Here is a 12,368-nt window from a genome sequence, read left to right as displayed (position 1 = left end):
GATTTAGACAATCACCTGGTATAGTGATGTCACTTGTGACATCAGAATCCAATTAGGAGGCTAAGATCTGGTAGGAAGTACTGCCTGCAAGGTGCTCCTGAGCTTCAGAAATGGATGCTCGGAGCCTGCTGCAGAGAGTGCAGCAGCTTCAACAGCGCCTTGGCCATACACAGGATCCTCGAAAGGTAGGAAGGTATTTCTTATATAGAAATATGAATGAGTTTGGGTAGCAACACACTAGGCAGTGTGGGAAAGGTAGCGTTTTGCTGCATATGTGTTTTTAGTGTGTTTTCCATGGTTTTCTGTGTGTTTGCATTTTGCGTTTTTTGTTCTGCACATGCGGTTTTCTTGTGTTTTGTAGTTCATATATAAATTGCATATGTATTTTAGTTGTGTGTGTGTGTGTGTAATTTTTTATTTTTTTTTATGTGTATTATGCAAATCCACTAGGAAGTCGACTGGAAGCAGAAATGGATAATCAAACTTGTTTTTTAAAAAAAAAAAACGCACTAAAACACAATACCTCTGCGTCACCATTGACTTATGTGCGTTTTAGATGAGTTTCGAAAAAAATATGCAGCAAGACCAGCGTCTTTAAAAATGCATGTTGCAGAATGCAAACATGTTTTTTCATGCAGCCCATTAACTTGCATTATGTGTATTTTCCACAACGCTATTGTTTCTGCCTAGTGTGTTCCTACCCTTTGGTTTTTACTCCAAACCTCCTCTTGACTGCATGTTTGGCCTTATTTGTACAAACAAACCTTGCTGATAACCATGGCTAATTTTCTATAATTGTTTTAAATGTTGTAGTATATCCTTTTTGTGCAACAAGGACCTGACTTTGCTTCTTAAAGGGAATCTGAAGGAAAATCTAAAATTAGGTTTAAAATGGTTTTTGATAGTTAAAAACAGCAGTTGCCTGGCTGTTTTGCTTATCATTTGATTTTGGTCATTCATATTGCCTCCTTCCTTGTAGCGATGATCAATGGTATGCAAATTTTTTCTGTGTTGATGCAAACTTGTGCTAGTTGTTATGCAAATATATGCAGTTTGAAAATAGACCAATCAATTATAACCCAGGTTTAAACTCAGAAGTATTCACATCTCATTGATCATCCCTACCTCCCCTGCACAAGTATGCAGCCAGAGGAGTGAGAACACCCGATCTGCGTGGTTTGGGTGAGGGCCCGTTTCCACTATCGAGAATCTGCATGCGTTTCCTGCATGCAGATTCGCACAGCCAATACAAGGATGGGCCTGTAAACACAGCTACACTTACGGGTGCGCTACATGTACTTTCCTTAGGGCTGGCTCAAATGGACAGTTGGAGAGCAGTGCCATTTTATAAAACGTGCCAAACCATATGCATGAGTAATCTTTTTATTACAGTTTTTGATTGTGTAATAAGGTGGCGGAGCCTCTTCTACTTTTTTTTGTTTTTTTTTTTGTTTTTTTTTCCCCTCCTTCTTAACGATTTCCATTACTTCCTGTTCAGTGAAGAATGGGGTAAGCTGTCCAAATGTGAGAGAGACCGCTGCCAGAAAGATAGTTGGGATTACTATGCACCATATTATCTTGATTAATCATTGTTTACTAAATCTCTGTAGTATCAGGGCCAGCAGATTAAAAAGCATTTGAAAAGATTGTTATAAGCTGTATGCTTGGTAAGACTGAGCAACGAAAATTGTATGGTGTATGACCAGCCTTAGGGCCATACACGCATCAATTTTCTTGGTCGATTTTCCAGCAGTTGCGATCACTCCAAATGTCATGTCTATTAAATTCAGTCTGTACAAAAAGCTACTGGGCTGCAATTCAAGTGAAGATATCTTCACTTGAATTGTATCTTAGTTGCTTTTTGTACAGACTAGATGAGTGGGTTATTCAGGTTGTGGACAGTTTACCGTATATATTCTATTGGATTCAGATCAGTATTTTTTTTTAATTTGGTGTCAATCTGTGTGTGTATGGCGACTTTGAGGGCCCGTTTCCACTATCGCGAATCTGCATGCGTTTCCTGCATGCAGATTTGCGCAGCCTATACAAGTGGATGGGCCTGTTTCCACTTGTCAGTTTTCCTGAGCGTTTTTCTGTGCAGGATTTTTCTGCACGGCAGAGCCCTCAGAATTCGCCTGCGTGTGGAATGCATGCGAATCGCCGCTAATGTATTTAATAGGGAAATCGCCTGCGGCTTTGGTATGCTAAATTTTCATGCGAATACGCATGGAAATCAATGGAAATGCACACCGGCACTGCCATGGTTGAATTCGCATACAGCGTCATTCATGCAAATTTTCATGCGAATTCACATACACCCGCATGCGAAATTCGCATGCAAATTTTTACCGCGTCGATTCGCACCGCACAAGTGGAAACGGGCCCTTAGAGCTCTCTTATGCTGGGAATACATGGATGCAATTATGTGCCGGATCGAGCCGTCCCCGCCGGCATCGATTCCCCCCCCCCCCCCCCCCGCTCGTCCCCGCGGGCGCTCCTTATCTTCCGCTCGTTTTCTGCCCATTGTCCGCCCGCGGGGAGCGAGCGGGCGGGGATCAGGCGGGGTCATCGGACCTGGCAAATTATCGAGCCATCAGCGGCTCGATTGATAAGAAATAAACTACTGTCTATTTCCAGCATAAGGCCCAGTGCACACCAAAAACCTCTAGCAGATCTGCAAAACGCTAAAGGTTTTTGAAGCAGATTTCAGAGCTATTCTAGGCATGTTTAGAGACGTTTTCTAAACATGCCTTAGTGTTTTTGTGCAGCAGATTACAAATATTGTTACTGTACAGCTGTTACTGAACAGCTTCTGTAACAAAAAAACACCTGGAAACCGCTCTGATCTAGCATTTTTCAGAGCAGTTTTCCACTTTCCTATACTTTAACATTGAGGCAGAAACGCCTCAGAAATCTAAAAAATGCTGCAGCCCCCGAGTTTGCATTTGTGGAAAAAACGACCCGTTCTGGTGTGCACCGTTCCATTCACTTTCATTAGCCAAGCGGTTTTCCCCCTGCAAGCATTTTAAAAAAACTGCTCCAGAACCCTTCCGGTGTGCACCAGCCCTCACATGGATTACTTATAGCAGTATAGCATTACTTATAACACTTGAATTGCTTGTTAGCCGCGCCTGTTTATTCGCTGGGTGCTTGCAGCTCTCCAGCAGTGGCCTCTTGTGTGCACATCTGAGTAGGCAGCAGCTGCCCTTTGCACAAAACATGCATTATTTTTTACCGGGCAGTAATCTCATGGCGTGCCAGCTGTTGAGTGGTTGTGTGCTTATAATTGCTCTCATTTTGTTCCATTTTGCAACTGTACGGCGCTGCTAAACAGCGTGATTAACATGCTGTTTTCCTGTTCACAGTGGTGCATTGCGACGTTCAGTGTGGTGGGTGCGTTGCAGTATAACAAGTTGTGGAGTGCATGCTAACAGTAATGGTGAAGCATACTTTTCATTGACTGTTCTTCACTGTACCCAATGCAAAGTGTGGGTGCCGTGCCGCTTTCCCGATCTGTGTTGTGTTCCTGCAGTCACAGGAAATGCAACGGTCACTGTGAACTTGGCCTTAGTGATGCTGAAAGTATTACATGCAAATGATCTTGCAAAACAGTAATGCAAGGAGAGTTTGGCTAGGTTCACACTGAGGCATCACGTGCCCTGTAAAAACAGGATTGCAATTGAAGGGAAAAGTCACATTGTCTGCTAGGCATGCAAAGCGGCACATACAGTATATTGAATGAAAGTATGCTACACTGCAGCTGTAAATGCCCATATTTGTATCATCCTATATAACAATTGCCTTGTCACTGCATCCTCCTGTGTATGTGCGTCGTGCCTGGCACGCATGCTGGTGAAGGCCATGGTCGAGGCCTAGCGCCCGTTTTTGAACGGGCGAGGCTTTTAACTAGTAGCAATATAATAGCAATGCACTTTTCCAATGCACCACTGTGAATGCAGCCTGAATATTTTGAAGTTAACTCTATGTAAATTCATTGCTGTTTGCTTTAAATTCAGGACTTCTGCCTGGAATCAATTGAAAAGGGCGCCTGAGCCACCTGTATTAAAAGGGCGCCTCCATAAACTTCAATGTTTCTGCAAATCTCGGCAACAAGGTGGTGAAAAGGGCACCCAAGTTTTTGTCTTGGCTACAAGGTTTTCGATTTTGGCTACAAAAGGGTGCCCCTTTGTAGCCAAGATGTTTGATTCGGGGATGGGGGGGTTAGGATTAGGCATCACAAGCGTGGTGGGGGGGGGGGGGGGCTTAGGGTTAGGCACCACTAGGGGAGGATTCTGTGTGAGAGTAGGGAGAAGATGGGTCATAGTAATCACTGGGGGGGGGGGGTCTTAGAGTTAGGCACCACCAGGGGGGGTTAGGGTTGAGCACCACTAGGGGGGGGGGGGGCTGTGTGAGAGTAGGGATGACTTAGGTTATAGTAATCACTTTTCTAGGCTATATCCAGAGCCCTTTTATAGCCCAACAAGTTTTGCCTATAACCTCATCCTTTTTATTAACTACAATTAACTTTTTGCCTACACTTTGTAGCTGAATTTGGCATTTCCTCTACGCCAGACGCCCTTTGTAGCTGAATTTGGCATTTCCTCTACGCCAGACGCCCTTTGTAGCTGAATTTGGCATTTCCTCTACGCCAGACGCCCTTTGTAGCTGAATTTGGCATTTCCTCTACGCCAGACGCCCTTTGTAGCTGAATTTGGCATTTCCTCTACGCCCAGATGGCCCAAACCTCCGATTTTCGGTTTGCGCTAACCGCAATAGACACTCATATAGCCGTCGGTCATTGCTTCATTGTGTTACGCAAGCCCCTTCACCGCGGCAAGGTAATGATCACGAAGGGGAATTGGCACATGCACATACCCTTTTTTTTTTTTTTTGGTGGTGGCCCTGTTGGTGGTGGCAGAGAAGGCAGTCAAGCGGCCTGCGGGCAAAGGTGCTGTGTGGGTAGCGACTTAGTCTTGGGGCAGGCAGTCACACGGTGTGTAGGCAGAGATGCTGTGTGTGGGGACGGACTTAGTCTTGGTGTGGGCAATAGCCCTCTGGGATCCATGCCTCATTCATTTTGATAAAGGTGAGGTACTGAACACTTTTGGTACTTAGGCTACTTCTCTTCTCAGTGACAATGCCTCCAGCTGCACTGAAGGTCCTTTCTGACAGGACGCTTGAGGCAGGGCAAGACAGAAGTTGGATGGCAAATTGGGACAGCTTTGGCCACAGGTCAAGCCTGCGCACCCAGTAGTCCAAGGGTTCATCGCTGCTCACAGTGTCTACATCCACACTTAAGGCTAGGTAGTCGGCTACCTGCCAGTCCAGGCGTTGGTGGAGGGTGGATCCGAAAGGGCTAAGGCGAGGCTTTGGACTAAAGAATGTCCGACATCACCATGAGTTCACCAGAGTGTCCTGTCCTTGCCTGTGTGGACATGGGAGAAGGATTCCTGGCAGTGGTACCTTTTATTGCATTGTGCTGTGACTTCACCCTTAAATGCATTGTAAAGCATAGTTGCCAGCTTCTTCTGTATTATCCATCTCCTCTTGCTCTTCCTCAGTGACGTCAGGTAAGTCCTCCTCCACCCCGCAGCCACGAACAATACCACGGGAACGTTGAGCAGCACAAGCCCCCTGCGACACCTGCTGCAGTTCTTCTGCCGCGCCTCCTCCTCCAAAGAGATACTTTTCTCATCATCCGAGTCTGACTCCTCTTCCCCACATGACTCTTCCTCCTCCCCCTTCTGTGCTGCTGCAGGTGTTGAGGAAACATCTGCTTCTGCTGAGAATTGCTCCCACAACTGTTCCTGCCGTAACTGTTCCTGTTCACGCTCCTCCACAGCTTGATCCACCACTCTACGCACGGCATACTCCAGGAAGTAAGCGTACGGGATCAAGTCGCTGATGGTGCCTTCACTGCGACTCACCAGGTTGGTCACCTCCTCAAATGGCCGCATGAGCCTGCATGCATTTTGCATGAGTGTCCAGCTGTTGGGCCAGAACATTCCCATCTCCCCAGATTGTGTCCTTCTACTGAAATTGTAGAGGTACTGGGTGACGGCTTTCTCCTCTTCTAGCAGGCGAGAGAACATAAGGAGGGTCGAATTCCAGCGAGTCGGGCTATCGCAAATGAGGCGTCTCACCGAAACTTGTTTCTCCACTGAATCTCGGCAAAGTAGGCCGTGTAAGACCACCTGAAATACCCACACAACTTCCTGGCCTGCTTCAGGACATCCTCTAAGCCTGGGTACTTTGACACAAATCTTTGAATGACTAGATTCAGCACATGTGCCATGCAAGGTACATGTGTCAGCTTTCCCAAATTCAACGTGGAAATGAGATTGCTGCCGTTGTCACACACCACATTGCCGATCTCTAGCTGGTGCGGGGTCAGCTACTGATCCACATGTTTGTTAAGAGCAGCCAGGAGAGCTGGTCCAGTGTGACTCTCCGCTTTGAGGCAAGATATGTCTAAGATGGCGTGACACCGTCATACCTGGCATGCAGCATAGGCCCTGGGGAGATGGGGCTGTGTAGCTGGAGAGGAGATCGCAGCACCAGTAGAGTTGAACTGCCACTCAGCTGAGGAGGACGACAGCAAAGAGGATGTAGCAGGAGGAGAGCAGGCCTGCCTGCAAGCGATGGAGGTGTCACCAGTTGGTCCGCTGCACAGCCACGTACTCCCTGCTTGCCATCGATCACCAGGTTGACCCAATGGGCTGTGTAAGTAATGTACCTGCCCTGACCGGCTTGGCAGACCAGGCATTCATGGTCAGGTGGACCCTTGACCCAACGCTGTGTGCCAGAGATGACACCACTTGCCTCTCAACTTCATGGTACAATTTGGGTATCGCCTTTTTAGAGAAATAATTGCGGCCTGGCCTCTTCCACTGTGGTGTCCCAATGGCCACAATGGTTTTGAAAATGTCTACATCCAGAAATGTTATGTGTTTTTGTTTTTTGTAGGTGGTAAAACAGAATACCATACAAAGGTTAAGAAAAATGATTAGGATGATGGGATAGAACCTTTTGGATAGGCTGTGCTTTGGATGCTGTCTGTGGTGCTGTTATGTGACTGTGCTGAATGCTAGTAAGTGCTTGGCTGTGTACAGGAGCAGTGGACAGGTGGTCTCACTACCTTCAGCCTTACATGTGAGAGAGACCTGAGGGCCCTTTCTCAATTAGAAACACAGTGTGATTTTTTTTTTTTTTTTTTTTTTTTTTTTTTTTAACCGCAATTAGCGCAGTACATTGAGAGTATGCACCATGGTTTGTGATTGCTGCTAATCGCAAATCACCCGCAATCGCGGCAGTGAGATCACTGCCATTAGTTAATATTGCGCTAGTGCTTTAAAAGAAGAAAAAGAGGGAGAGGAGGGGAAAAAAAAGCACTAGCGGTTTGGCAATTAAGCGGGACAGTGAGAACGGGCTTTAAAGGCCTTTCCCACAGTCCATATCCAGACATATGAGTGCATTGCAATGATATTCTTATGGGACATTCCACACAGAATGTGGTGCTGTGGGTTCCGATCCAGTTACGCATGACATTATTTGCATTAATCGAGTAATGTATGTATTTTTAGAGGTGGCAGTGAGGCACACTTTCACTGTACTGCATGTGTCACTGTATGGCCCCACTGCACCGAGGTTATCCAAATACTGCAGGGCCGGCCTTAGGTTTCACAGCGCCCTGAGCGAAACCTGATTTTTGTGCCCCCCCCTTTCAGCCTCTTCCCACGTACACACACGTACACACGTACACACGTACACACACGTATATACACACACGTATATACACACACGTATATACACACACACACACGTACACACACGTACACACACACACGTACACACACGTACACACACACACGTACACACACGTATATACACACACGTACACACACGTATATACACACACGTACACACACGTATATACACACACGTACACACACGTATATACACACACGTACACACACACGTATATACACACACGTACACACACGTATATACACACACGTACACACACGTATATACACACACGTACACACACGTACACACACACGTACACACACACGTACACACACACGTACACACACACGTACACACACACGTACACACACACACGTACACACACACACGTACACACACACACGTACACACACACACGTACACACACACACGTACACACACACACGTACACACACACACGTACACACACACACGTACACACACACGTACACACACACGTACACACACACGTACACACACACGTACACACACACGTACACACACACGTACACACACACGTACACACACACGTACACACACACGTACACACACACACGTACACACACACACGTACACACACACACGTACACACACACACGTACACACACACACGTACACACACACACGTACACACACACACGTACACACACACGTACACACACGTACACACGTACACACGTACACACGTACACACGTACACACGTACACACGTACACACGTACACACGTACACACGTACACACGTACACACGTACACACGTACACACGTGCACACGTGCACACGTGCACACGTGCACACGTGCACACGTGCACACGTGCACACGTGCACACGTGCACACGTGCACACGTGCACACGTGCACACGTGCACACGTGCACACACGTACACACGTACACACGTACACACGTACACACGTACACACGTACACACGTACACACGTACACACGTACACACGTACACACGTACACACGTACGCACGCACGCACGCACGCACGCACGCACGCACGCACGCACGCACGCACGCACGCACGCACGCACACACCCTTTTCTCCTGAGATATCTCCTACAACAGTGGTTCTTAACCTTTTTGACGTTGTGACACATCATGCCAAATGCTCAGATCTCTGTGACACATCACGTATGTATAATAGAAAAAATACTATTAATAACCACGAATGGATGAAAAGAGTGCATTATCCTGAATACACTTAAAAACCTGAAAACACTTAAAAATGAAGGCTAGAACCTTTCAGGAATATTAATAAAAACATTCAGTGGGACAGTTAGCTCCTGTAGGTGTGTCATGCTACAGCTTCTTTGTCCATAGTATTAGGATGATTGGAAATAGACCAATGAAATTCAGTAGTTGCATGACAATGACAATGCCTACACAGTATAAGTATGTAAGAGAGCAGTGATCCAACACCCACAGGGGCCCCGGGAGCTCACTACAGCTCCATTTTAATGAAAGGGCACTAGGGGACTGTTTAGATTGTCTAGGATGCATCTTTGACTCAGTTGGTTTGGATGACTGAACTGCATGGTTACCACACAGTTCAGTCATTCAGTAACTGGCATTGCAGCACAAGCAACACAGGATGAGCATCTGCACAGCTCGCTAGGACTGCCTGCTGCCAGGGGTTGACCAGACAGTGAATATACCACTGTCATCCATTTATGCAGACTTGCCTTCAGCCCAGCAATGATGTTGGACATCTGAAGGATAAAAAGCAGATGTTACGGCATGATCCACCACATCTGATGGCAGTTTTGGTACCTTGGCTTTGGATGCAATTGCTTTTGGCAGAGTGCACTACATTAAGGGGTTGTTTTTTTTTTTTTTCTTCCTCATACACACTCAGAGTTGGTGTAGATATGTGGTCTGCTTTAGGGATGCTCACCGCGTTCCTCGGAATTCATTTTTCCGCGATCCCGGCTGGAATTTGGTGATTCTGTTCCGTCGCATTGGAACGGAATTGCCTTAGCGCTATAGCGGAAATTCCGCGGAACGATGCATAATTCCGGCGGAATTTTGTAAGCCAATCACAAGGAAGCCCCTAGAAGAAGTTTAAAGTGAAAACAGGATTTCTTCATGAAAATAGGAATTTCTGCACCAATCAGAGGCTTACAAAAACCACCCAAACGGATTTCTGCATGAAAACCGGAATTATTTCAGCACCAATTAGTGTTAACAAAAACCAATCAATCCTATGTTGGCAACCAGCTCCCAAGCTATCTCACCTATCCCAACCATTTTGTATAGGTCCCAAAGCTTACGCGACACCTCCTGCGGCGCCAAAACCACCGCCATGGGACCACCGGCAGGTCCCAAAGCTTAGGCGACACCTGCGGTGCCAAAACGATCGCCATGAAACCACCGCCAGGTCCCATAGCTTACGCGCCACCACCTGCGGTTCCAAAGCGACCGCCATGGGACCACAGCCAGGTCTCATAGCTTACGCAACACCTCCTGCGGTGCCAAAACGACCGCCATGGGACCACCGCCAGGTCCCACAGCTTACGCGACACCTCCTGCGGCACCAAAATGACCACCATGGGACCACCGCGAGGTCCCATGGCGTAAGCGACGCCTCCTGCGGCACCAAAACCACTGCCATGGGACCACCGATAGGTCCCATGGCGTAAGCGACACCTCCTGCAGTGCCAAAATGAACGCCATGGGACCACTGCTAGGTCCCATAGCTTAAGCGACTCCACCTGCTGGAAAAAAAAAAAAAAAAGACCGGGGGAACAGCCACTAGGTCCCATGGGCTACCATTTAGCATAAAGAAGGTTTCGTTTGCGATTACTGTAATTTTTCCGCCGGAATGCAAAATTCCGCAGAAATGTAATGGCGACGGAATTTAGCGCTGGCGGAATTTGCTCATTCTGATCATCCCTAGTCTGCTTACATACTGTATATGGATCCATTGAAAAATTGCCTGTGTGGCTTCTCAACCCTGCAGCTTTTGTACAGCATTCTCAAGGTGCAGATAGTAGTGTTTCTTGCAACATACAAAACTCTGCTGACTGAGAAAAGGTAAATCTTTAAAGAGAACCTGAACTGAAAATAAAAAGTCAAAATAACCATACACAGGTCATACTTTCCTCCCATGTAGTCTACTCCTCAATCCTTCTCCTGTCCCATGTCCTATTTGTCCACTGTAATCAATGGAATTCTTCGCCCTCCATTTTGAAAATGGCCATTACCCCATAACAGCTTCCTGGTCAGCACAATGTTAAACTGTAATATCACCGACTTGAGCCATAGGGAAACATGGTAGAAGAAGAAAGCCCTTAAAGAATAGCACCTCCCACCGCAAAATTTGGAAAAGTGGGTGGGGGATGCCGCTGCACAGCGGCTATCATGTAGCGAGCCCTAGGCTCGCTACATGATTAAAAAAAAAAAAACTGCTGCGCTGCCCCCTGGTGGTTTTTAATAGACCGCCAGGAGGGTTAATTTCTGACAAAATATTGTCAGAACTGGAAGGGATCACTGTAAAAAGAAAATGGTGAGCTTCTGAGAGGAACTGATGGTGAAGTTAGTATGTAAGATTCATTTGCAGCTGACTTGAGGTGTTTATTTTAAATATTTTTACTTGCTTCAGGTTCCCTTTTAAGCCAATCAAGTCCTACTAGCTGCCAATAAGTTAGCTAGGAGCTGTTTAACTGAAAACAAAATCATTTGACTACACTTTATTCTATCCTGAGTCAGTGGAGATTTTCTGTTCAACACAAATGAATAGCAGTACTTGTACGTCTGAGTGCAGTTAGTCAGTTACTTTAAAGGCCAAGTATTTTGCTAGTTCTTTGCCTTGACAAGTTTTGGGCAAAATCTTGCTTTGACCTTCTACCTCCGACCTGTAATCTAAAATATTCATGTTTGTCATGGAAATGTAATAGAGTTGCAGGACGGGCATAGCTAGATTCAGTGTTTCCCTAGCAGTGTCATCTTCTTATAACCCATGACAAGATTTTGTTCTTATAATACCTGCTCTATCTACGTATCCAGTTTGCTGTTGTAACAGAATCTGGATCTAATACACTGTATGCCTGGCTCAGTGCAGCATTACATGCTGTAATACAAAAGCATAAATCAGATTAAGATATTTGCCAATGTCAGTTATTAAAGAGACTCTGAAGTCTCCCTAAAATGAGGTTTTTATTTGAACCACTTGCCGACCGCGCACTCATAACGCGCGTCGGCAAAGTGGCAGCTGCAGGACCAGCGACGCAGTATTGCGTCGCCGGCTGCAGGCTAATTAATCAGGAAGCAGCCGCTCGCGCGAGCGGCTGCTTCCTGTCAATTCACGGCGGGGGGCAGCAGCGCCTTAAGGCAGATCGGCGATCCCCGGCCAATCAGCGGCCGGGAATCGCAGCCATGTGACGGGACGTCCTGTCACTGGCTGCACAGGACGGATAGCGTCCTGTGCAGCCCCGATCACCGGAGGGGTAGCGGGTAGGAGAGGGAGGGGGGAATTTCGCCGCGGAGGGGGGCTTTGAGGTGCCCCCCCCCCCCGCAACACCCACAGCATGCAGAAGCGATCAGGCCCCCATCACATCATCCCCCTAGGGGGGAAAA

This window comes from Hyperolius riggenbachi, chromosome 4 (assembly GCF_040937935.1).
Source record: "Hyperolius riggenbachi isolate aHypRig1 chromosome 4, aHypRig1.pri, whole genome shotgun sequence".
NCBI lineage: Eukaryota > Metazoa > Chordata > Amphibia > Anura > Hyperoliidae > Hyperolius > Hyperolius riggenbachi.
Note: the sequence above shows the minus strand (reverse complement) of the source record.